The sequence below is a fragment of the Mus caroli genome, unplaced genomic scaffold, assembly GCF_978045245.1.
Source record: "Mus caroli unplaced genomic scaffold, Mus_caroli_1 scaffold_6, whole genome shotgun sequence".
Classification (NCBI taxonomy): Eukaryota; Metazoa; Chordata; class Mammalia; order Rodentia; family Muridae; genus Mus; species Mus caroli.
In genome coordinates, this window is record NW_028227261.1 from 24,762,039 (window position 1) to 24,788,950 (window position 26,912).

General features: G+C 53.9%; 1 protein-coding gene across 9 annotated transcripts in view; it reads right to left on the reverse strand.

Moving 5' to 3' along the window:
- Ahdc1 (AT-hook DNA binding motif containing 1) overlaps window positions 1–26,912 on the reverse strand; it is a 65,584-nt gene that overhangs the window by 26,394 nt on the left and 12,278 nt on the right. Inside the window, exon 1 of one of the 9 annotated variants that reach the window (XM_029475886.2) lies at window positions 10,954–11,562. The exons of 7 other annotated variants lie outside the window; for them this stretch is intronic. The gene's annotated coding sequence lies outside the window, so the exon portion shown is untranslated. Of the gene's footprint in view, window positions 1–4,961; window positions 5,738–10,953; window positions 11,563–26,912 lie in introns of those variants that run through there. One more of the 9 variants, XM_029475887.2, reaches the window with a different exon arrangement.

Sequence of the window (26,912 nt, forward strand, 5' to 3'; positions counted from 1 at the left end):
CCCGCCATGGGAGAAGTAAGTCTCTTCCACCCACAAAGTATGACCAGGGACACAACCATGTCCTTCTCAGAGTCCCCCATCTAGACATGACATCCCACCCACATCCCTACCCCATCACTGTCACCAGCCTGGGTGGTACTGTCTGTCCTCTGCCTGCAGGAGCGAGCGTCACAGCTCACAGGGCATGAATGTCACCCCAGCAATGCTAGAACCGGGCACAGCCACACGTTGCCCCAGTGACAAACGCTTCTGGCCCCAGGAGGAGGTGGAGGCACACAGGGCTCTGGGTGTGACCTTGCTCCCTGGACAACAGGAGGGCCTTCTGCCTGGGTAACCAGCAGCCAGGTGCTAAGAGGAGACTGGGAAGGAAGCTGTCTGGGCACACACAGACAACCTGGAAATGTCACCTCCCATTCCATTTCTAATGAACTCAAGGAGGGGGTAGGATAGTGGCTGAACTCCCCTTTGCTGTGAACGGCTGCCCCTCTCCACACTTCAGACCACAGAACTAGGGATAGGGACAAGGAGGACAAAGTCCGGGAGCATGACTCACTAAGGGAACAGGCCCAGCCTGCTGGCTAGAGTGGTGTGGAAGGCTAGGAGCCAAGAGGCCCGGGTTCAAGTCTATGCTCCTCCTAGGCCAAGCTGGGTGACCTTGGAGCAGCAGCCCAGCCTCTCTGGCGTAGGGGAGAGAGAAGGGGCTGAGGAAATGCTGGGGTCAGAAGCAGCTTTACAGAAGGGAAGCAGCTCCCACTCCCCGCCGCTTCTTCCTCAAGGGCCCTCCTAAGACCACAGGACACAAGCAGAACAGGAAGAGAGGGAAAAAATAACTGGGGAGCTGAAGTCCCTACAGGTACAGGCTAGACCAGCATCAGCTAAACCCTGTCTCCACTGCTGGCTTCCCAAGTGGACTGTTTCTTTAAGGCAGCCTGAGACGTGGGGTGGGGGTGTTGAGGTGTTGCTGGATATAGGACAGACTGCCTTAAGCTGAAACCATGGAATCAGACCCGGTCTGTCCTCCCCCTCACCTTTACCCTCCACCTCACTTGGACTACCTCAGAACCACGGACTGGAGCAACAGCTCAAAGGGAGGAGAACACACTCCAGTCCCCTCCTGTCCCCATGACCCACAACAGCACCTGCTGCACAGGACTAAAGGACCTGAGACTGCAGTGTTCAAGGGCCCCCTTGCTGTATATCCAGAGAGGGACAGACCAAACCTGAGGTCACACAGCCGGCCTGCAGCAAAGGCCACAACTTTCCTCAGCAACATTCTCAGAGCAGAGTCCTTCTAGCCCCTGGGGGTGGCTAGAGCTAGGGGGCCCTGGGGGACTTAGCAAAAAAACGTGGTGACAGATGGCCTGCCAAGGCAGCGGCGATCTGGGCGGCTGGCATGCATGCTCGCTCGCTCCCGCGCAGGGAAGCAGCTAATTTTAGCTGAGGCCTCCATGCCAGCTTTGCTCCCCCCACCCACCCGCCAAGGGGGCCCAGCATGCCTTGCGTGCAACCTGCCTCCCCTGGCACCCCTACCTCCCTACCTGACCCCTTTGGTGAATGGTGTCCAGACCCCAGGGTCCTAGAACTGTCTGCCAGACTAGGCCTCACCACACCCGGAGGCCAGTGCTGTACCCTGGAGGCCTGGATCCCTACCCTAGGGCCTGTTTGCCCAACTCTTCATTGGAGGACGACGACAGGAGGAAGGCCGGAGGGCTGGACACCAGGGCTGCCAGCCCTGTGGAGAGGTGGACACTGCCTCCCTCTCGGCACTGGAGGAGACAGGACCTTGATTTCACCAGGACTCTCCCCGGTGCTGTGAGCAGTGAGTTGCCCGAGCCTTTCCTTGTTCCTCATAACTCTTTGTTCCAGGAACTCAAAGTACTTTAAAGCCACAGCTAGCGAGTATGGAAACTGAGGCACAGCCTGAGAAAGCCATCATATCGGGAGCAAAGGACGAATCTTAGGGACCAGTGCGGCCTAGGTACCCTACAAGATAGCAGGGAGTTCTCATTTGTGCCACTTGCGCTACTAGAAGGGTGACCAAGTAGGGAAGGCCTCAAATTCTTCATCTGGCACCCCATTTTCTACAAGTTCTTTAATCTTAGACTCTGCCCATTTCAAGTTCAATTACATATGCCCAGTGGGGCACCCAGGGCATAGAGTTCCTACTAAAAAGCCTTTCTTTGGGGTGACCCTGCAGGGCTACTCTCAGCTCTCTGGCCATTGGTTACAAGGCAGATGACCACAGACAGGGAACAGAAGAATCTTGTAAGAAATCTGAATTTAGAGAGAACCGGGAGGACAGAGAGGATGAGGAGATAAAGGCAGAGAGTCAGAGGAAGATCTTGGGGGCAAGAAAAACAGCCTAAGGAGAAAGGAAGAAGGGAAGGGATGGGAAACAGCTGCAGAGAGGTAGGGAGAACATGACAGGAGAGACAGCAAGAAAGACTCAGGAAGAATGTGAAAAGGAGGGAGAAAAAGACAAAGAGAGAGAGAGAGGGAGAGAGAGAGAGACAGGCAGGATGATGCAGAGACAAAGACACACACAGAGGGAGAGAGATGGAGGAGCTTGCCACAGACAGGCCTAGGCACAGCAACCCGGGGAGCAGGAGACAGAGGGACCGACACACCCAGAGACTAGCGGAGACACTCAAGAGGGTGAGATGCACTCAGAGAATGGGGTGAAAAGAAGGGGGAGACACTAAGTGATGGATAGAGTGTGGGGGACAGTAGGAGCAGGCAGGGGTGGAGGGAGGGGCATGAGCAGGAGGGGTGATGTCGCCAGAACTGGGGGGCTTGGAGGGGGAAACAGAGGACAGAAATGGAATGTGGCTCTGGGCATGAGGCTCACAGATGCCTCGGCTCTGGTTTCAGCTGGGGCAGTTGGCTGCTTGGGGGGTGGGAGGGTGGGCAGGGCTGTCAAGGGAGGGGGGCCTGTTGCCATGGCGGCAGGCACGGCAGGGGCACAGTCTGCTGGCACTTGGAGCTCTGGGCATGGTAGGGGGCTGACTAAGGGGGAAGGGGTATGTGATGAAGAAGCTCGCCCCTGCCCTCAGGGCTCTACCAGGAAGGAAGTTTCCAGAGAGCAAATGGAAGATGCTGGAATGGAATGGGGCTCTTGGGCCTTGTCCAATCCCAGGGAGGCACCCTTCCCCAGGTCACATGTGCCATCCCAGGGTTCCACCTGCATGTCTCAGGATGTCCCCTGGGGATCTTCCTCTTCTGTCCCCTCCAGTCTGGCTGAAGATCCCACATGCTGCTGCTGCCTTTACTTGCAGGGAAGCAAGATTGTGAATTCAGGATCTGTAATCCTAACGCAGAGCCCAGGCCTACCGGGCTCCAGTTGCCAAGGCGACGGTGGGTCAGAGGGCAGTGCAGGGCGCCCGTTCCTCCAAGTCAGAATCCCAATTGTTAAAGCCCAAGAATAAACAGCTGAAGCGGCTGTGGGGGGGCTGGGAGGGGGGGTGCTGAGGTCTGCATCGGCTCAGTGTGGTGTTGTCAAGCGAGATGTCACTAATTGTCTGAAGGAACGGGCTGAGGCAGCTCTTAACTGCTTCTGTGCCACCGGAGACACCTTGGCTGCTTGGCCCCATCCCCGGGGCTTCCCAGCATTCCACTAGGCCAGCCTGTGGGTGTGTGCAGGGGAGTGCTGGGCCAGCAAGATCTCCGCCTCCCTTGCACTGAATCCCCAGACTTTGGCTCCCAACACTCCTCTTTGCCCAACTTGGAACCTCCCACCTGCAAGCTACATCTTTATGTCCCCAATCACTGGGCTCACAGTATTTCATGAAGTCCAGAATTGCTTCCCTTGGCCTGCAAAGGCTCTCTTAGCTGCCCAAACATGGCCTCCTCCCTCTTCCCCAAGTCAAAGGTCTGTTACAGATGTGTGGAAGGCAACGACTGACACACCCAGTGCTCTCCTGTCCTGGTGCTTGCAGGGAGGGATGGGGTTGAATGTCTCCCTGGCCTCCAGCGCTGGCTCTGTTGCTCCCTGCGTGGCTCTGGGCAGCTTCCCTTCCGTAAGCTCATTTCCTCACAGTCTGTCCCAACCTAAACATCTAGTGGTGCCTTTTCTGACTCATGCCATGTCCGTAACCCTGTTCCAGAGCTCCCAATAAAGATAAATCACACACAGAAGGGGCAGTGTCTAGTACCCAGCAAACTGCCTCATGGAGAGCTGGGGTTATTGTTATACCTCAGCAGCTGTCCCTCTGCACAGTGCTGAGTGAAGGTAATGGAAGAGGTGCCTTTACTGGAGGTGAGGACAGATTCTGGCAAGGTTTTCTCCAGAAAGTAGTATCTGGTAAAATGGAGATGGGAACTAGAAAGAACCAGAGGCTTCCAGAAGCAGTCTTTTTAAGATTTTAAGCTGGGCCTGTGGTCTCAGGATCCCAGTTCAGCCTCTCACTGTAGGAATGGGGGATGCCTTTGAGGTCTCCCCGCCCCTCCTCAGTCCAGCCTGTTCTAGGGGCTCCTGCTGACCCCACCCACTGCACTCCGGAACTCAGGAGATCAGGCAAGGCTCCAAGGGGATAGGTCCACCTGGAGTGGTATCTCAAGGAGGGGGGGCAGGGCTTTGGGCACACCAGCTCCTGACCTTCTTGCTGGGGTCTTCAGTACAAGTCTCCCCCTGCCCAGGACTGGAGAGGGGACTCAGAAAACACCCACACCACTCAGATGGATACCTGTGGGCAGAGGCACAGTCCGTGGGCTGGGATCTGGGCTCAGAAACAGGGGATCCCCTAGAGAGAGCCCAGCCCAGCTGGGGGCTGGAAGCGGACAATAGACTACTTGTTCTCAGGATGCCTGCGCCTTCTCAAACATACCTACAGCCGCTCTCTGGGGACACTTACACCCACAGAGCCACACAAGGCCTGCCAGGGTGGAGTTGGGGGGGGTGTCAACAATAGGTACAGCCAACCCTAAACTGAACCAACCCTTACCTCACAGAGAAGGCCACTCACCTCATCTTCCAACCAAGTCAGCTAGTAATGGCCCCCACAGCCCGAGGCGCCTGACTGAGACAGACCCAGCCAGTCTCAAAGCTGCTCTCTCCTTCCTATGTCTCTAGCTCACCAACTTCTCTCTAGAGTCAGCCTGGCAGCTAGTGAGATCTGTTATCATTCTTTTTATTTTTGGTAGTGCTTGGAATTGAACCCAGGGCGTCAAGCATGTTAAGTGCCCTAGTCCCAAGTTCCACCGCACCTTCTCGCTTACATTACTTTCTACTACCACCTACTCTGCTCCACTCTGCAGACAGGTAAACATTTAGGCTAAAGGCCTGCTTTAGTGTTTAGAGTCCTGATCTCAATGCTAAGACAGAGGCAAAGATGTGAACTCAAGCCAAGCTTGATGTAAGAGCCCACGTTCTTGCATCGTGTTCTCTCTGTCCCCTACCACACCATCTTAGACCTCCAGCACCCTACCACATACATGACCAGACAGCAGAGACATGTCTGAATGGAAGTGTAATTGCCCATCCCACACACATCTCAATGCCAGTCTAGCACCAATCTGTGCTGGTAATTCTAACTCCTCGGTGTTTCTGCTGTCCCACTCCATGCTGGCCCGAGGAACCTCATCACAGAGAGCTAGAGCAGGAGCTGAACCAGAAGAGGCCATCTTTAACATTTCCAGCAGGGTCACCTCTAACTCTCCTAATCCCAGGATGACAAAGCACTCTGCACAGGCTGGGGTGCCTGACCCCATGGATCTAGGCACACACCCCCCCCCCCTTACAGCCCCTGATGAGAACAAGTCTAAACAAACTCCTTCCTGGGGATGTGAAAGCCCCTTTCCTGGGGAGGCGATGTGTGATCCCAGAGCCTAGCTAGGGAGCAGGATCAGGTTACCCTCTCCCTAGCAGTGCCCTGGGCTCCTTGGGGCTGACCTTTCACCTCATCCCGGCCTAGACCCAAAGGAGGGGAGCCCAGGATGCACCTCCTGTTAACCCCCTGCATTCCTTATTTGATTCCTGGGCTCCTGCCAGAGCCTAGGGGGTCTAAAGAAGCCTAGACAGGCATGGCAACCTCTCTCTAGCCTCCCAGCCTCAGCATCCAGTTTTCAAGGAGCTTTACAGAAGGCGCATCCCTGCCCCCTGACCATGCTGTCCTGCTGGGATCAGATACCTCAGCCCAAGCAGCTGAAAATGACCTGGGCTATTTTCGCTCCAGGATCATGTTGCAACTCCCCCTGAGCTGGCTGCTTCCCACACCTCTCCAGACCATCACTGCCCACCCTCATCTCTCACCCATAATCACTGACTAACAGGATAGGAGGACTCTTAGCTGGCCTAAGCTCTTCATGATTGAGGCCATGAGGAGCCAGTCATGGGGCTGGGCACAGAACCAGGCTCTCTGGGTTCCCGCCCAGGTCGCTTTCTAACAGTTCAGCACAGCCTGCTCTGTACCCTAGATGCCAAAGCCTCTGACCCAGCCAACCTCCCCCAAGCACCAGAAAGTCACTTTGGAGACTCTGGAGGCTACCCATAAGTCCCCGGGCCGCTCTGCATGTTAGAAACTGCCTCTGCTGCACTCCTTTTTGTTTAGAATTGGTTATCAGGTCTGTACACCTATGCCAGACTCGCAGGCCTACCTGGAAGGTTTGAGGGTAGAGAAAGTGGGAGCAAAGATGGTGAGACTGAAGCTTTCAAAGTTTAGTCCCAGCTGCTCCTTGTCCCCAGCTCCTTGGTGGAGTACACCCCACCCCCCCCCACACACACACACACTTCCTCCCATCAACTCCCTCCAGGCCTCTGCCCTCTCTGCTCTAAGTTCCAACCCTCCTGGGAAGGAATGTGACTGGTCAGGTCTGAGCTGACCATGAGTGGTTATAAGGCAATAGACACCCCTCATACTCCCATCCCCCAACCTGGGGGAGCTCACATACCAAGGTGGGGGGCAGCTTAACCCCTTGCAGCCTGGCTTACAGAGGGGTCTATGCTTCCTTTGACCAGCCCTATTTATAATGGCTTCATAGAGGGTAGAATGTGTTCAAGTAATAGGAAGGGGTCATCTGCCTGCCAGGCTAGTCCTCATTAAGAAATCCTTTGCTACCCTAAATGTTTTATCTCATCTCCCATAAGACGGGAAAACAGCCAGGAACTGGCGCTGAGGGCAGAGAGTAATCTTCAGGAACCCCAACCTCGGGAGTCCCTAGTCTGATGGGAGAAACACAACCCTGCCCCGGGGGAGTCTGTTGGGGGAGACCAGGCACAGAGGCTGGGACAAAGAGCTGAGAGCAAGAGAGAGAGCCCTGAGCTGCTAACACAAGTGGGAGGAAGCCAGAGCAGGCAGGAGAGTGAGCCAGGTGGGGTCAGACCGGGCAGGCCTCCAGGAGGCCCCTAGCCCTACACCCCTCCCCCCAGGCTCTGGAATCTCGGGGGTCAGGGCCGAGGGACAGCTCCACCCCCTGCTCCCCTCAGGCTCAGGAATTTCCACCAGCAAATGGGGGGTTGGGGGGGGAGGCTTCGGACTCCATCCAAGTTGGCTCCCACTGGATTGGAAACTGCAGCTACTCCTAGCCCCCACCTCCACCCAAGCCCCTAAGGCTGGCCCCCAGCCCTCTTCTCTCCCCCCTGCCTGGGCTGGCATAGTGCGTGCCAGGCGCTGGCAGAAAACAAACCCGCCGGGGTGGGTTTGCAGGGAGCGGGGTAACCTTGACACAGTTGCAGCCGTCGCTAATGGCAGACACACACTCCGCCTGTTCTGGGGGGACTGTTGCCGTTGCTAGGAAACCGGCAGCCGCGTGAATGGAAATGGGTCAGTAAACCTGGGGAGAGATAGTGTGACACTCGAACCACTGCAGCTGCTCCAGCCCACACCGAAATCCCTCCTCTTCAATATTTATCACTCCCGCCTGGGCCCTCAGCTCCTGCCAGACCCGGCACCAGCCTGGCCCTCAGGTTCTCCCCAAGGCCTGATAAGGATGGAGGGGGAGAAGGCAATGGTTGTTGGGGTTGCTTATCCACTGTTGGGGTGGGAGGTGCCTCGGGATGGAACTAGTTCTAGAGAAGATTGAACAGGAAACAGAATCTAATCCCACGGTGGGGGAAGGGGTTAAAAGGTCAATTCACGCCTGTTCCTGACTTAGGCACCGTGGTAAAATTACGGTGAGCGAGCGGCCTAGGCCTGCCTGGTACCTACACCGCACTAGAAGGGGCAGATTTCCAGCCTCTCTTCACCCAGTTTTGGGACCTCCCTCTTGATAGGAGCTAGAGGAGTAAAGGCACCCAAAATATGAACCAGATTGATCGGCAGCCTGAAAATACCAATTGATAAGCCCCATACAATCAGATGGCATCCCAAAAGATCAGGGGCTGCCTACTCTCTTAAGACACACCCTCCAGATAGTCACTGCTCAGGAAATCTTGACAACAACCCCACAAAGAATCCTTCACAAGAGAGCAACTGCAATTCCAAATAGTGCAAAGAGGGCAAGCCTTCCCCTCTGGGCGAGGCTGGAGCCTGTGCAGCACAGCCCCTAAACCAAGCCCGCTAGCTTATGTATGGTTGTTTTCCTTCCTTCTCATGGCCAGCCTCCTTGTCTAGAGCACACCCTGATCCACTGTCACTGCGATGACTCTTCTGGGGACACACACACACACATCCCACAAGTTAGCTGCCTCATGCTCAGCACCCCATCCCTAGTGACTGACTGGTCCCTGACACACACATTCCTTTCCTCTCTCTCCCTCTGTCTCTGTCGCTCTGTCTCTCTCCAGCTTACAGGAATATAGAAACCCTGGGAGTCTGCAACACTGCTCATTTGGGTAACAAGCCCCCTCCACCCACCATGATTCCCGTCAGAATCCCTGAAGGGTTTGTTTCTTACTTACTGTAAGGAAGGTGCTCTAACTAACTCGCTCTCCGGGAGGTGTGGGGGATACCTTGACAGGGTTCTCCCAGTCAACTTGGTTCTCTGTGTGCTATCTCCTAGGACACATCAGTCAACACAGGCTTGGAGCCTGTCAGAGCTAGAAGGTGCCTGAGGGAGTAACTTATCCAGCCTGCGTCAAGAAGGGAACAGAGACACAGAAGAGAAATTGCCTGCTCAAAGTCACACAGCCTAACTGTTGTTTTTCAATCCATTACTGTGAGCCCTCTGTGGGTATGAGAAACTAGCCAGATACATGCATGTGTATTTTTTTGTTTCTGCACACAGGATTGCTTTGTGTAGCTCTGGGTGTCCTTGAACTTATTTGGTAAACAAGACTGGCCTGGAACTTGCAGAGATTCGCTTGCCTCTGCCTCCAGAGTGCTGGGGACTAAAGTCGTGTACCACCACTCTCTGGCTTGCACATTGTTAACTTCTGATGGGACCTGTTTTACAACCTTGCTGCTTACTCCCTAACCCAAACCGCAACACTCTGATTCCCAAACAGGTTGCCTCTGTGTAGTGGCTCAGAGTGGACTGTGCTGGACTTCCTGGTCCAGCCAAAGGGCAAGTTCCTGAACCCCAGAGTATTGCTAGGACCCACAGGTTTCTCCAGCCCATACACATAGCATTCAAGCAAAATCAATTTCCAGGGTATCCATGTCCTGTATTATTTAAGTAGATCTCTGCCAGGATGTCCCTGGGACGGTGAGTTGGATGAATTGAAGAGATAGGTGTTCAAGGTAGTTTTATTTAACCATATATAATAATTGGTGGTGTTGGGGATTTAAATGGAAGGCCTTCGGCCCGATAGGCAGTTCCATCTCTAGTCCATTTTGCAGAAAGGCAAACTTGAGGTTCAAGATGTCAAGTTTACAGTCAAATGTAACCTTTGTTGTTTTGAGACAGGGCTTCACTGGGTAACCTGGCTGGCTTCGACGGTACGGAGATCCACCCGCCTCTGCCTCCTAAGTGCTAGGATTAAAGTCCTTCACATTAGCCCTACTGAAAGGAATCTTGGGCTCCTTCCGGTGTGCTAGTCTTTCTCAATGGAGAAAGGCCAATCAAACAGAAAACAGAACCAGGGTAAGTGGGGGTGGGGAGAAGGTGTGAACAACAGGTCCAGGTGTACTTCCTGGGCTGGAGTGGAGCCTAGGGGAATTTGAATTTGAATCTGTGCATCTGGCGGCGGCGTGGTGGAAAGAGAGCAAGGAGCCCCAAAGGAAAAAATCCTACTGACCTTAAGCCGGCCTGGGCCTTACACCTGGAGACGCCAAGCTTTGTCCTCTGCCAGCCCCACCCCCCAGCGGAACAGTGGGAGCATCCGGAGGAGACCAGCCCCCACCTTGGGCATCAGTTTCCAGTCCACACTTAGTTCAGGCTGGGGAGGAAGGACTTTATAATTTAATACATTGTGCCAAGAACTGGTTTCCAGCACCCAGCAACTTACAAGGTCTCTTACTCCGTGTAGATCTACCTGAACCTAACAGTAAGCACGGGTTTAATGAATAAATGAACACTCAATGAAGCCAACGGCTCTCCCTCTCCATCCCCTTCTCACGAGACACTGATTACCTTGGGAAACCACATTATACAGGGACCAGTGGAAGGCAGATGGGATTAATGCTTTAAGGGTGGCCTCTATCCTCCTGAAAGCGACTGCTGTTACTCAGGTGTCCTTACTATTACTATGAGTTGGCCCCACACTAATTGCCTTACACGTGCAACTTTAAGCCCCACAAGGCCTAGTTTTTCAGAAAAGTCAAAGGTAAAGGAGTAAAGAGACTTGCCCAAGGACACTGAACAGTGCAGGGCAGAGAAAGAATCAAACATGCCTACTACCACCGATGCTCCGGTTTAACGCGGCGCGGTGAGCTCGGTGGGGGCGGGAATGTAACTGAATCGGGGCCTTCGGCTGGGAGTGGCCAAACGGTTCATCCGTACTTTACCAAACCGTACTAGAATTAGGCAAAGTTGTGGGGAAACTAATCTCTGAACACACGCGCGCGCGCACACACGCCCAATAGTGAAGTAAAAGAAAAGAAAAGAAAAGAAAATGAAGAGCCCTGAGAGGTCACTTACCAACTCCCCTGGCTTTCGGGGCTCCGGTAAACGGGACGCCCTCCCTCCCGGGTCCCTTTTCTGGACTCCCTGACTCGCAGGGTGCAGAGTTATGCCCCAAACCAAGCCGCTGCCGGAGTTGGGGAAATCATCAAGGATGGTCCCCAGCCGTCCGCGGTCCACTGGCTCGGTCGTTGCCAGAGAAGGGGGCCTGGGAGCGAACGGCCTCGCCTGCCTCCAGCAGAGAGGAAGCCCTTCGACGCCTCGGCTCGAGCAGGAGGCGCGGGTCTGCCGGCCGAAGGAAGCCGCTCCGAGGTTTTGCCGCCGCCCCTCGAGCTACCTGGCCGCCCGGTGGCCGCGCCTGCGCCCCCGCCCCCTCCCCAGGAGGCCGCAGGGCTTCTGACTCCGGCGGAGGTGACGGGGCCGAGAGGGAAACCAGGCGGCGGGGGGAGGGGCGTCGCCTGCACCTGGCCCCTGTCCGCCGCCCAGGCCGGGGAAGGGCGGGCCTGGACCCCCGCCAGCCCCGAAGGAGCGGCGGGGGAGGGGAGCCTCTCGCCTCGCCCCGGGGAGGTCCGGGACTGGGGCGGGGAAACCTCCCGCACCCCCGGAGCGGCGGCGGCGGAGGCTACGGAGACGCGTGCGGGGGTCGGTCGGCTCGGCGCCCCCTTCCCGAGCCGCGCCGGGCCGGCTCCCCCGGCCGCTCGCGCTCTCCAGCTGCAGGAAATTCCAGAAGCTCTCCATCATCCCGGCGCAGCGCGCCGCCCGGGCTGCCAAGGCTCCCCGAAGGAGAGCCACATGCCGGCCGGCCGGCCGAGCGAGCGAGCGAGCTAGCAAGCGACCGCGCGGCCCGCCCTCGCCCCCACCCAGTCCCACTCGGCGAGGCAGCCACGTCGCCCGGCCCGCCGCTCCTTCCCGCGCCCCGGGAACGGCGGAATGCGTGGCAGCCCCGGCCGGGGGCTATTTTGAGCGGGAGGGGAGCGGCCCGGCCGCGCTGTTTTCGGCTTTTTCCTGGCCCCCGTCCCGCTAGCCGGGGCCCTCGGCTACCCGCGGAGGAGGGACACGTGGAAGGGGAGGGGAGGGCCGCTTCGATCCGGCTCGGGGCTGGGGAGGGCCCGGGAGACACCCGGCCCGACTCGCTTGCTCTGCCGGTCGAGCGGCAGAATTGCTAACACCGCCTGATTGCGGCTGGTGGCTGCGAGGCGCCCGCTACCTGCACGCCCCTCCTCCGGTGAGCGCCCGCGGCCCGGGCACTCCCTCCCCAGCGGCGGACTCAGGCCTCACTGGATAGCGCCGCCGAGCACCAGTGGCCAATCACCGGCCTCGATTTCCTTACCTGTAAGTTGGGATGAGCTACCCGGCTTTATTCGGAGAGTACCTTATTCACTTTGCCGTGCGCCTTTTCCTGAGCAAAACTTTTTTTTTGGGGGGGGGGGCATTTATTGAGAGGGATTTAAAAAGCCCCCCCCCCTTTCAGAGTAAAAGTCCCTTACACCAAAACAGTGTATTTTCATACAATACATTTACATCTAGCGCCTACTTCATATTAGTGGCCAACAACACGCACACTGGCTCTGCAGTATCAAAAAGCATTAACTCCATTATGGTCCCAATAAAGATACAGTGTTTCTTGCCGGAGGAAACTGAGGTTCAGTAGTGACCTGCCAGAGGTTAGACAGCAACACAGCCCAAAATCAGACAAACTGGCTTCAGAATATTACTGACACAAAGTAATTAAACCTTAAACAGAGGCGGAAACTAAAGCCCAACGTGTCAGAGTAGGTACCCAATACAGATCTCCCGACTCTTTAGTACCCTGCTGCAACAGTTGGGTCTGTTCAGCACCTACTGTGGGACAGCTAGAGGGTCTCCCGAATAGTGTCTAAAGATGGGTACCAAACTGGATGTCCAAGAGCCCAAAGACTGCACTCTGCTTTCCAATGCTCGTCTCGGACTACTTGGCCCCTGAAGTTAACTCATTTATCATATTCTAGACTCAACCCAGCCTTAGAGGTAAGGGGTACAGAGATGAGGAGAGACGCGACACAGGGCGGGCGCGGGGGGGGGGGGCCGGGGGCATCCTCACAGAGCCTAGAGATGCTTCCTGCTCCCTACACACACACCACTCCAAGCAAGGAAACACAAAGGTTGGCAGTCACATATCACACACCCCCCCCTCCCGCCCCGGAAACCTGGCAGTTTATTTCTGTCTCCGGGTCCCCTGTTTCCATAGAGTCAGTCCAGGAAGGCTGGCAGCAGCTGGCTTAGAGGGGCAGGGTTTCTGCTCCAAGGGTCCAGCTGCCACCCTGCCTTCCCCCACCTACCAGGCCAGGACGGACTCCAGAGTCAGAGGTGACATTGGGATGAAAGGAAGGAGCTAAGAACCGGTGCCCAGAGGTGATGCCAAAAAGCCCTGAGAGGCGGGGAACCACAGTAGAGGTTCCACCTGGGGCCAGTTGGTCAGAACCCTGAGGGAGGGGAATCCTTTCTCCTCAACCCACAGCCCAGGTGCCCAGGTCTCCAGCTGGGCCAGTCTATACCGGCGCAAAGTGGCTAAAGGTGTAACCCAACACTTCAGCTCTATTTATTCCAGATAATTCTGCCTCATGATTCCTGGACCCTCGTCCCAAAGAAAAGGCTGCCACCTGTCACACGTGGCTTCTGAGAACACTGTTAGTCTCAAGTGAGAGATGGGTAAAATACATGGCAGTTTCTTTAGTCCTACTATTAAAAATGGGAAGTAGCTCAGCAGCCCTGTAGTGATGATATGCTGAGGTGACCCTACCTTTGATGTGCTGCGTTAGATATGATACATTAGCGAATGGATTTTGCTTCTCTTCTCTTCCTTAGAGCCCCCAGCACATGCCTGTAATTCCAGCACGTGGGAGTCTAAGAAAGGGTCTTAAGTTTGAGATGAGGCAAGCCTGGGCTACATTCCAAGCCTCCTTTGCGACAGAGACACCCTGTCTTAGGAAAAAAAAAAAAAAGTGGTTGCACGCCTTTAATCCCAGCACCAGGGAGGCAGAGGCAGGCGGATTTCTGTTGAGTCCAGGCTAGACAGAGCTGTGCAGTAAGACCCTGCCTCAAAATAAATAAATAAATAAATATTAAAAAAATAAGAAGAAAAGGATAAAAGAAAAAAAACAGGTTTTAGAAAATGTTTACTTCCTTCCACTGTGCTTCCACTGTTCTAGATCAGATGATGTTATGGTATATGACCAAAATTCTGCCAACTCCAGATCAATATCTGTACCTGTCAGATCACCCACTTCCCCAATCCAGACCACATCCTTATGGGGGGGGGGGTCTAAATCTCAACACCACGTGCTTCCCCATCCCCATCTGTGAATTTAGGCAAAGCCAGAGATTTTTAAGTATGTTCAGCCACTGTCAAATTTTTGGTTGTTATTGCTTCTTTTTGAGACATGACTATATTCTGTAGCCCAGGCTGGTGTGGCGCTCACTACAGAGCCTAGGCTAACCTCAGACTCAACATCTCACCTCGTGCCTGGACTTTCCTGGTGCTGGGATTACAAACAGGTGCTCACACTTGACTCTAGTCCAAGATCACCTTCCAGATGAGCCTGCCTGATACATCAGACTTATTTGCTCAGAGATCACTAATATTAGTTTAAAACCTGCACATCCTTCAGAAAGAAAAAGGCTTTTCACCAGGAGTTGGCAAATTACAGCCCATGGGCCAAATCCAGCCTGTGTCTATTTTATAAGTGAAGTTTTACTGGCACACAGCCTGGTCATCTGTTTATGCATTGTCTAAGGCTACTTTCAAGGTACCACAACAGAATGAATGGCCTACAAAGCCTTATAACTTTTACTATCTGACTCCTTACAAAAAGACCTATTCTAGACAGCCAAGTCCAATTCCCCACAAACCCATATTCCAGCCTGCCGAGCTAAGCCCCATCACTCCTGGCTATGCTCCTTGACAGAGCCCAGTGAGAACCTAATACGGGTGGGTCCCAAGCAGCTGGGGTGCCAGAGTCCACTGTAATCTCATCAGACGGACCCCAAGCGTCTTCTCTGGAATGAAGTCTCTACTTCTGTATTCCCCTGGAGAGTTCAAGGCCCACTGGCAGTTCTCAGTGGCCTTGGCACAGGGAGGGAGGGAGGGCAGATTCGAGACAGCACTGGAGCTGAGTCAAAGGGTCAGGGATAAGGCCTTCTCTGCCAGCCAGCTCAACGTAATCAGGTCATGAAGTTAGAGTAGCCTACACTCCACCCTTCCCCAGCAGCCACCATTAGCTGTAGGATTCTACAAGGCAGACTCTGGAAGCCAGGCCAGGGAGATCTACATGTGATGCTCCTTCTCAGCCCTCACCCGCATCACCTGATGCCTCTCACGCCTCAGGGCTAAGCTGGCATTGATGCAGCCCTTTTCCCTACCTCTGGCTTCAACTTCTCCATGGCTTTAAGACCCCTCCCAGGCCTGTCCTGGTCCCTGCCATTCCTCCCTGCTTGGTCCTAGAATCCTGAGCTAACTGTAATATCCGAGCTGAGGAACTCAGTCTTCCTTTGCAGCTGTGATTCTGAGCCAGTCACGCAGCCTCTGTAGGCCTCCTGGGCTACAGATCTGAACGAATAATGGTATCCGTCCCATATGCTGTGCGCAGCTTTCACAGGACACTCAGCGCCTGGTCCAGGAGAAGCACTTGGCGCTGGTGCCACTCTTAACTCACGCTGACCCTCCAGCTCAAGTCATGGACTTTTGTCACAAAATGTTAGCCAAATCGTTCTTATATATTTATCTGCAGAGAAGGCCCTAGCTCTGTCATCTTCTCAAAATGGATTCTTAGCTCCAAAAGTTAAAAAAAAAAAAATCTAAATGAGAAAACAGGTATAACGAAGAAGGGACCCCACTTAGGAAGGACCAAAGGGCAACGTCCGAGAGTACGGAATCTCGGGTCTCATTCTTTTCTGCCAACCTGTCTCTGGCCTGACCTCATCACCAGCTCAGCCGTGGAGGTTCCTCGACGGGCTTCCCACCCCATCGCCTTCAAGGACTATCCTGTGTGTACTCAAATCCCACGTCCTGACTGTGACTTTGCCTTAGTGCTGATGTGAACTTCAAGGCTGAGGTCTCTGGCTTGACATTCAGTGGCCTTCGCAGCCAGCCTGGGCCCTGCTGATCACGTGACCCTTCGCTCTCCTCTGGTTAGTGGGCTATTTCTTCCTCTCCACCCATCTGAATACCACCCACAGACTCACTCAGTTCTGGACAGATCTGGCCCTGCTGGCTGACCCCCTTGCCCCCCATGCCTCAGGCCTGGCCAGTTGCCCCTGTGCCCTTAGGGTTATTCCTCCGTTCAGCCTTTCTCAGCTCACCCTGAACGGACCAGGCTGAAGTGTACTGACCATGCTCCTGACTCAAGGAAGTAGGCCACTTCCGTAACTATCCAGGCTGGCTCCATGTCTGGACGCTGGCTTTACTTTAGCATCTCTCTCTCTACTCCACACTCATTCTGCCACCTTGCCACAGGGACTCTCAGGGAATCAAGGGTGATTCTGGTTGTTTTTCCCTTTGAGCTTCAGTGTCTCCCACCTTACTAATGGGGACAGCAACATCTACACCTCACATGATATTCATGAAGGATAAATCACTTGTAAACTGTGGGCTGGGGGGGGGGGTTCTAATAAAATTTAACAATTCCAAATAGTCACTACAGCCTCTATCTGTAAGTTTATTTCAATTTATCATCTGTGCCAAGAGTGATGGTGTGCATCCATACTTCCAGATACTCAGGAGGCTGAGGCAGGAGAGTGGCCAGGAGTTCTACAGCAGCCTGGCCAACTCAGTGAGACCCTTGCTTCAAAAATCCAGCTGGGCAGTGGTGATGGCACATGCCTTTAATCCCAGTACTTAGGAGGCAGAGGCAGGTGGAACTCTGTGAGTTTGAGATCAGCCTGGTCTACAAATTTAGTTCCAGGACAGCTAAGACTACACAGAGAAATCTTGTCTCAAAAAACCAAAGTTATATATTCAGGGCACCCTTGCAATCTATCTTGTATGCTATTAAGTGCCATACTGCTTCAATTTCCTCCTTGGTACTTCTAGTAACCTTCTAACTACACACACAAACACACACCACACACGTTCTTGTTTGTGTTGGAGACAGGGCCTCACTATATAGCTCAGGTTGTCCTTGAACTCATGATGTTTTTTTCCTCAGCTTTCCAAGGGCTGGGGTTACAGAGACACCACCATGCCTAGCCGGCTAACAGACTAACATTCCACCTGCCTTGTCGTTGTTGTTTTATAAATACATCAATTCTGTTCCCTGCTTTTGTGTCCTAAAACAGCCTAGCCCCAGATGCACACATCCCTGAGGATGAAGGAGCCATGTCGGCCGGCCCGTGTTCCAGGCACTAGACTGCTCTCGGGTCATCTTGTACTTGGGTCAGGTGCTTCAAAGACAAGTGGTCAGGAGGAAGCTTGGTTAGGCTACCTCCAGAGCGCACCCTGTTAATAACTATGCTATACTTCCTTTCCTGATCATGAGCTACGCCTCTTACTGTCACCCATCAAATGGCCCAAGGCCACTAGCCCTCCCAACCCATCTTTACTAAGCCATTTCCTCCCATTTCTCAGCCCTTCACTATTCAGTCTCCCCTTGAAGTGCTTGGGCCCTGCCTAAAATGTTACGGGCCCCCATCTCTGTCAACTCAGCTTTAACTAGAGCTCGGCCAGTCCTGGGAGCATTCCTGCAGATCAGATTCCACTTCCCTTTACCTGAGCTCACAGCAGGGAGCCCATACAGACTCAGCCCACACTAACCCTGCTTCCCCATTGTGGAGGTTTTCAGCCCAGAGTAGTGGCTCACACCTATAAGCCTAGCCCTTGGAGGCCAACTCGGGAAGACTGCAGCAAGTTCAAATTTGAGGGCAGTCTGGACTTCGCAAGTCAGTCTCTCTCCCTCCCTCCCCCCTTTAAGTGTTTGAGCACAAGCATGTGCGCGCCCCTACGGGCACGCACACACTACAAGCGCGCCTAGTCCTCTTCCACTCCTACTTTGCTATTCCAGTCCCCAGTCCCTCTCCGGACAAAGGATTCCTCCTTCCTCTGCTGGATCAACCCCCAACCGCCACCCCCACTCCAACCCCCAACTAGCTTGACTCTTTGTGAAAAGTAGCTCCAGGCAGCCAGTGGTGGCCCAGGTCTTTCATCTCAGCATGTTGGAAGCAGAAACAGGCTGATCTCTGAGTTCCAGGACATCCTGGTCTTTATAGAGTGAGTTTAGGACAGGCTGAGGCTGTGTAGACAGACTTATCTCCGGAAGGAAGGAAGGAAGGAAGGAAGGAAGGAAGGAAGGAAGGAAGGAAGGAAGGAAGGAAGGAGAAAGAAAAGGTACCCTCGCCCCTACTAGGTAACTTCCTCCTTTTACTTTGTTTCCTGTGTGTGCGCACGTGTGCACACGCGTGTGATTTTCTGATTAGCTGTGTTACTTGGGGGATGTCGCTGTGCCTCTCGGAACCCATTTCCAACCTGCAGATGAGGATGATACCACGCTCTGCCTCCTGAGTGTGGTGCTCCACACTAAGCCCTCGGTGAACACCAGCCCACACTGACATTTTATTGTGTAGCTCATCTCCGTCCAAAGAGCGTCAGCCCGCTCAGTTCTTCCTTTCTGAACGGGGCCCCCCTACACACACTTCTTTCCAAATGATGATGAAAAGAAGACAGGTAACATGTTCAGTACCTTACTCTCTGTAGTGGTTGGAAACTTGTATGTTACCCAAGAGGCTCTTTGTATAACTTGTTAAACTAACTCGATCCTCACTCTCAAGAGGTGGGGAGAGCTACTAATGTGCCCATTTTCCTGACAATCAAGACCACGCACCATAAGCAGGACTTAGAGATTTTGTTTTGATTTCTGTATCTGTTTTCTTTTTTTTTTTTTTTTTTTTTTGGTTTTTCGAGACAGGGTTTCTCTGTGTAGCCCTGGCTGTCCTGGAACTCACTTTGTAGACCAGGCTGGCCTCGAACTCAGAAATTCGCCTGCCTCTGCCTCCCAAGTGCTGGGATTAAAGGCGTGCGCCACCACGCCCGGCTCTCTGTATCTGTTGTATGTATGTGTGGATGCCTTCAGAGGCGGGAAGATGGTCCTGGATTCTCTGGACCCTGTGTGGTTTCAGATGACCATGAGCTGCCCAACATGGGGACTGGGAACTGAACTTGGATTCTCTGGACTAGCAACAAGTATTCTTAACTCCTGAGCCATCTCTCCAGCCTCACGCCTAGGATTTAAAACCAGGCACTGGGGCTGCCTTGGCCTTCCTTCCCTCCACCTCGCTGTTCCCTCCTCCTGTGCTCTGGGGTGGGGCTCTCTTTGTTCAGGTGGGGGGGGGGTCCTGAACATTTGCTAACCTCTGCTTTTGAGCTCAAACCCTTTGTATTGGACCTCAGCGAGTCTAATACAACCCTAAAGCATCGGTCTTATAATCTTCCTCTAGACAGAAGAGGAAACTGAGGCTCAAGGAGAAGTAACTGTAGGCAGCCCAGGATCCAAATCTAAACTCTCGACTCAGGACGCTGAGATAATTTTTCTCTCGCTGTATGGCACAACCCTTGAGAACCAGTCACACACATCAAAGTTGTTCCTCCAGTGTGACAAGGAACTTTCTGAGGACAATTGATTCTGCTGGGCCCCCTTCTGTAGCCACCACTGCAGCAATGGAGCCCTGTTCCACAAAGAATCCCTAGCCAGGGATACCTGGTGCTCTCTAGTCCTGTGTCCTCTTACCAGGCGCTGAGTTGTGGGTTATCTCTCTGCCCTTTCAAATATCTGTGATGGTGAAGTCTGCCTTCTAGCCTAGATGGGATGCTTCCCAAACACACCTTTTCTCTGTAAGTTCAGGACTCGCTCGCCCCCTAACTTAAAGCACCATGGTAGTGGGGTTCGGGAGAAGGATAATATGGTGGTTCAAAGTGAGAGCCTTGATTCCAGTGTCCCAGGTTCAAAGGCACTGGCTTTGCAGGACCTTGAACAGGTCCTGAAGCTCTTCCAAGCTTTGCTTCTGTGATACAGGATGTTGTACCCCTGACCCGGACCGCCCCCCTCCCCCTGGGCGATAAGTTAACAAGACCTGCCCCAGGTAAATGCTGAGACTGTGAACAATACCAACCCCTACAGATAACTATGTTTTCAAGTTTATAAATTACAAACCCCGTGAGATTAACAACACTGTCGTGGAATGCTTGCAATAAAGTAACTGCAACAAAAGTACTTAAAATGTATGAACTGTTTATTTCTAGAATCTTCCAGTTAATAGTTCTGGACTCCAAGTGATCACAGTTAACTAAAAGAAGTAAAACAGGCCGGTGGGGGGGGGGGGGGCGGGGGAGGCGGGGCGGGGGGGGGCGGGGGGGTGGGGCAGGGAGTGCAGACAACGTATAAAACAAGGACAACAGAGGTGATGGCTATGTGAATGTGTACTTGTAAAATTCTAAGTGTTTGCTAAGTAAAGTTGAGGGTGTGGGAGCAGCTCAGTGGAACAGAGTGCGCTCGGCATGCAGGAGGGCTCTGGGTTCAATTCTCAGCACCAGAAAGAAGTCCTTAATGAAAGCAGGCCTCTACCCTGCTGTGGAAGGCCTCCCAAGGATGGCCACACAGCACACGCAGACGCAGATGGCTCAGGAAATGGAAAGGGAGCAGAAACCTTATCCTGTGGGGGGGGCGGGGGGGGAGTCACTGTGACTCCCCAGCCCCACATCCTCCCAAGTCATCGGTCCTGGCCTCATCCTCCCTCCAACCTCTGAGAGTAGAGCAACTGTTAACCCTTTCCACCCAAGAAAGGTTACTGCCTGAATCCAGGCCTTGCTTCTCTTAGTTGCTGTGTGACCTCAGGCAAGTAAGTCACTTGGCCCTCTCAGAAGCCTCACTTTCTTCATACTGACCAGGGATAATCCTGTCCCCTATCACCAATGATTGAGGTCATAGCCACGGAAGTGTCGCAGGTGCTTGGTCATGTACCTAGAAGCCTGACCGTGCACTGAGCCTGTCCTCTGACCACCAGGTAGGGCAGGTAGCTGTTAGTAAAAACTGACATCAAAAGTTCTCCAGCAGCCTCAAAATACCACCCAAAAAGCACATTCTCTCTTACAACCCCAGGATGCCGAAACTGTTTATTGAAGAATATAGGCAGGTTCAAGTCAGGCTTCTCGGGGCCACAACACTATAGCTACAGCCCCATGTCGACCTGGAGGGGAAAGGGGGTAGGGAAAGCCCCCCTTGGGGAAGAAGCAGGGGCCATGGGGGACACCTTGAGATAGCAAAGGTAAAGAGGAAACCTGCTCCCCAGAGCCCCTATTTCCCCACAGCTAACCCGGTATCACCTGGCCAGGCCTTCTACCCCTCTGAAAGGCAAGAGGAACCACTGGCAGCAAGTTAGAATAAGAGATTAACTCTGTTAATTAATTAAAATAAATAGCAAATTAAATACAGTAAAATTAAAATAGCACAGGAAATTAATTCTCCTAGCCCCACCTCACAGGTGAGATGCTTAAAGGGCCCCTCACAGCCCGGATCTAGGGCAGCTGAGAGAGGGGTGTGGCAGATCACTTGCCTTATGCTACTACAACCCCATCCCTGAAGATTATGGCAGAGCATACCTCCCCCAAAACATTCACCTGGCTATGACACCCCAATTGGCCTCCTGGCCAAGAGGATTCCATGAACTATCTTCCCGACCCTTGCTCCTTGGTCAGTGGGAGGAAGGGTCCTCACACAGCCCAGGTCAGAGATTAGACACTGTGACCTCCTGGGCACATGGCCCATGCCCTATATCCACTGCCACATCAGAGTTGGAGCAGGACACAAGAGGGACGGACATAGGCCCTCTCTTCTGGGTCCTTTCTAGGGCTTGGAGTCAGATTTCAGAAAGTCCTCTGTCTTCTGTGCTGGGCTCTGGGCTCTCTTCAGGGTGCCTGGCATCCCTCTTGAAGACCCCTCACTTCATTCCCACAGTACACTCAGAGAAGGCACTACTGAAGCCCAGAACCCACGCCAAAGGTGTTCACTCCTCACGGTGCCAGTTTCCTCCCACACAAGACAACAGCTCACGTCACAGATGGGGAAACTGAGACCAGGGCACACATGCGATGGGCCTGAAGCTCAATCTCAGTGGCCACATTTCAGTTACCATCAAACATTTTGGAGTCTGAGTGAAACCCAGCGCCACGCTGACTGACCCTTCTACAGCCCCAAGCCACACTCCATCCATCACCTTGTGGCCTTCCCAACAGTGGATGAAGGACACCCCGCTCTTAGTTCTTGCCCTCCCTCAGGCTGTTGACCACAGATGATGAGTGATTCTACCTGAAGCTCCTCCCCCCAACCTTGGCCTGCTCAGAGTCTACCAGTTAGCTCCATAGGCCACACGCTCCTTTAAGCAATCAGGATGTTCCACCCGCCAGGGCGATTTCTACTGTCTGCCTGATAATGTTATCAGTGGGTCCGCCCAGTACCTGGCATGGCACCCAGCACTCAGTAGGTGCTGAGTGAATCTCATCTGATGTCCTCTACCATGGCCAACTGATATCTGACCATAGTGACTACTATTGACTGGTTCTCTACAAGTCCAGCATCACCCGTACGGTTGGTCCCCTTTTCTCAGGATGGTCCCTGCTCAGAGAAGCCTCACAGCTCTGAACCTGGAACCATACGGATCCTCGACTCTAGGTGAACCTGTTTCTATGCTGCATGCTTCTAGGTGAGAAGAACCGAACCGGCAAGCAATTCCCAGCAAGCAATTCCCGCCTATTCTACTGGAACCTCCCAAATAACACCCCACCCCACCCCCCACCCCCCTGATCCCAGCGGGGCTGAATCAGGCCAGCAGGTTCCTGGGCTACACAATGAATTCTGGCCTAGCCTGAATTCCAGGGGAGACCTTATCTGAAAACAAGGTATGGCACCTCCCGCTTTTAATCCGAGCACTCCAGAGACAGAGGCAGGAGTTCTGCGAGTTCCAGGCCAGCCAGGACCATATAGTAACACCCCGTCTAAAAACATCTGGTGGTTAATGAACAGGAGCATGTAGAGTTTCATCTACAGACAAGGATCAGTGTTGTTCCAGGTTCAGAGCTGTGAGGCCTCTCTGAGCAAAGGCCACCCTGTGAACGAACAAAAGCAAACTTTCCCAACTCTGTCTCCATTCTGTCCTAATCCGGATCCTGAGGCTAAAGACTTTGTGTCTTCTTGTGGCTCACTGGACAAAAACTCCACTCCCTGAGCAGGGTGGCCATTCGGTGTCACCTGGAGTCTGCCCTCTCTGAAGCTCTCCTTTGCTCTGAGCTGTACTACACCCTCGTCAACTTCTGATTCCCTTAAGGCTTTGTACATTCTGTTCCCTTCCACAGTGCTCCTGTTATGACTTCATACATATCCCTCAAGAGCCAAGATCAAGGCTTACCTTCTAATCTAGCAGAAAGGGAGAAGCAACAAGTAGCCAGGTTGGTCCCAAAACTTGGAGTGAGAAGAGTCTGTGCCAGTCTTTGTTACCAGCCTCCCTGGGGCTTCACTCATAAACACTGTTCAAGCAGCATGTGTTAAGGGAATGAGTGCTGGTATATACTAGTTAACCAAACAGAAGAAAAAGAAAGACAAAAGAATACAAGGCCACAGTACACAGCATGCAGGGCCGGGAGTGGAGGAGAGACTGAGGCTAGGAAGGCCAAGGATGGCCTGAGGAGAAGTGACAAATGCCACGAGGCTCTAATCTACAGCAGAGCTCCACTCCTGGCAGCCAGCGGGAGTGTTTGTGGGAGACAGAGGAAGGAGTGTAATGGGAGGCTCAGAAAGTGTGTGTGCGCATGTATGCCTGTGTGAGAGGTGACAATACATGTGTGCTGCATGTGTGAGTTAACCTGTGTAAGAAAGCAAGGAGGTGGGGGTGGGGTGGGGAGCTCTGTGCAGGCAAGCCATAGAGCCTGTGGGCCTGCCTAGGCATCCAAGTGAGGAAAACTATGTATGTGTGCATACAGTCCACACACAGATGATGCTGTCTGTACCTGACTGAAGTTGCTGCAGGAAGGAGGAATGACTGAAGAAGACAGAGGAGGAGGAGGGGGTGAGACTGTAAGGAGGACTGTAGTAAGGCAGCACAGGAGAAGACAGTGTCCCCATGTGAGTGTGAACAATGCAGAAGTTTGAGAGGTGTCAGGGCTCTGCTGAGGGTGTGGCTGGGGTGGCCTCTGCCACAGGCTTAGTGCCAGAAGTGGGGGGCCAAAGAGTGGGGGCTCTCCTAGGGCAGAAGATTCCTCAGAGCCTCTCAGGTGCCAGATCACTATGTTCCGAGGCAGGGAGGCTGAGAAAGAGGCCCAGATGTGCGAGTGCCTCCACATCTGTCCACAGCAAAACCTCTGGGCATTTATTTGTCTTTGTCTATGTCCGGGTGTGCACGCCTGTGCTTGTGTGAGCCCTGCCAGCCGTGTTGTCTACGCTTGTCTTTGTCTGTATGTATCTAGGGCCTTTGTCTGAGAGTGTGGCTGCTGGTCTATGCCTGTCTGGGTGGCAGTGTCTGGTTTTGTGTGTCGAAGTTGATCTGTGTCTATGGGCTCCCATGTGTCCTTGACTGTGCGTGTTTAAGGGTCGGATGCAAGAGGCCTCTTGGACTGCTTGCTTGTATCTGTTGATCGGGGAGACCTTACTGTGAGGACACACTATTTTGAAGCTCTGGGTCTTGAGGCTTTGGTGTATCTGAGCGTGTGCTAGCGTGTGAGCCATGCTATGGATTGTATGTAGCCTAGCAATGCTTAGCTGTGTTTGTGACAGCATGGATGTGTGTATCTCTGTACCTCTGCATATGTGTATCTCTGTGTGTGTGTGTGTGTGTGGGTGTGTTGGGTGTGAGGGGTTTGTCACAGACTGGTGAGCAAGTTAATCTCAGACTCCGTGACACGTGGAATAAAATCACGCTCCCGTAATGGGATCATTCGTCTTCCTGTCCAAAGAGAGAACTAACTCTTCACCCTCCACCCTGGGGGAGCCAGTGGGGCCAGGGCCAGCCCCCAGCCCCCACTCAGGCCCCTTCTGGCCCTTGGCACCCTACCCCCCCCCTTCTCTGCTGCAACAGGCTCATTTGGCCTCCAGAGTGCCCTGGTGCCCACTGTGGACTGGGCAGGGCTGCAGGACATGTGACTGGGACTTAGAGGCCTGTCCTGGGCCCCCCCAGCCCCACCCACTGCCAAGGAGGGCTCTGCCCCAGATGGGAGAGGGGGGGTGCAGGAAGGAATCTTTGGGCCCCTCCTCCTCCCGGAGGGGAGGGATGAGCTGCAGGCCTAGCCGGGATTTTCCATCTCTCAGCAACAAGATTCCTGGTGAGCAGGCTGCGGGGTTTGGCAGGACGCCTGCTGGAGACCCGCCCTCACCCGCCAGGACGCCTGGGTCCCCAAGGCCCAGCAGCAATGGGTTCCCTGGGGGGTTGAGAGGGCCTCAGCACTCCAGCCTACAGTTGCCTGGGCCTGTGGGAAAGCCAGACCCCCCTGCCTTCCAACCAAATATGGCTCCCCAGCCCCCACCCCCCCCAGACAAACCACCACCCTTCCTCTGGCCTCCTTGAAGCCTGCTTTCCCAGGCGGGCTACCAAGCACCGCCCTGGCCTGACCTCAGCACACACCCTGCTTGGGTTCTAAGGCTCACCTCCAGGTCTCAGGGCTTGCAGGACAGGGTTGTGCCTCTCTTCTCAAGACTGGGGGAGGGAGGGAGTCTCAGACCAAGGCTATTTATGAGTCTTGCATCTGTGAAATCCTCATGGTCTCAGCTCTTCTGGCCCAAGCTGAGAGGAACCAGCTGGGGAAACTGAGGAAAGGGAGCCCTCTATATCTCCTACCCACCACAAGGCATCCGAGTCCGCCCAGCCACAGTGCTGCCCCTCTGGCTTTCCCGTGAGTGCAATGTGAGCTTTCCTCAGAGACAGAGAGCATGGGCAGGTGGGCTTTCAACTCCCAGCAACATGGGCCGAGCAGCAGCCGGAGAGCAGGTTTGGTAAGAGATTAAGGCTGAAGAGGAACCAGAGGCTCCAAGATTTAGGAGGCTCATTCTTCTCCCTCAAATTCCCCTCAAAGTCCCCCAGTCCCAGCCTGGTCCCTCCAGGGTTGTGCTGTGGCCCCAGGCCAATGTCAAGGCCCCAACCCATCCATCAGCTGTTGCCAGGGAGTTTCCACCCCAACGGGTACCAAAGGGAGGGGCTTAACTGACACTGGGGACTCAGATGGATGGGAGGGGGCATGGCCCTAAAGAATCAGCCAACAATCCTGCACCCTCCCAAGAGCTGGGGGGCTCCAAGCCTCTAGGGAAGAAATGAGGTTGCTAGGTGGGAGGGGGGCGCGGGAGGAGGCCACACCCACTCTAAGCCCCACCCTTTTAACAGACCTGAAGGCCTGGGATCATGAGATGCTCTGAGATGCTCTCCAGTCAGGGTGTGAGACCTTAGGTGGCTTCTACTCCTCTCTGGGCCCCACCACACACTACAGGAAGTGGCTCTGATAGACCAGGTATTCTCTGTTCACATCAGCCCCTTAAGCACTAAACCCTTCCTTCTCCAGAACAAGGGAGCCAACAGAGTCTGGGCCACACGGAGTGAGATGGCCAGGCAACTAGCAGGAAGAGACTGAAGTCACCCAAGTTATGCTAAAAGAGATCCATTAATTATTCTCCCTCCTGTAGCCAATGAGACTGAGACTCTGGGAGAGGGGGTATCCAAGCACAAGGCTTGGATATTACTGACTACAGTGGTTAAAAGGACAGCTATGGGGGCCTGAATTAAAAGTCCCAGCTGTACCACTAACGTGTGAATTCTGATACATTCTCTCAGCCTCAGCCTTTGCATCTGTAAAACGGGGTTGCAGAGCCTCCCTCATAGGCCTGCTGAATCCAGCCGAGTAAATGCAGGCAAAGGGCCTGGCACAGTGCCTGACACACAGTGAGAGCCTGAACAGGGCTGCTCTCCTAGCTGTGCCTAATACT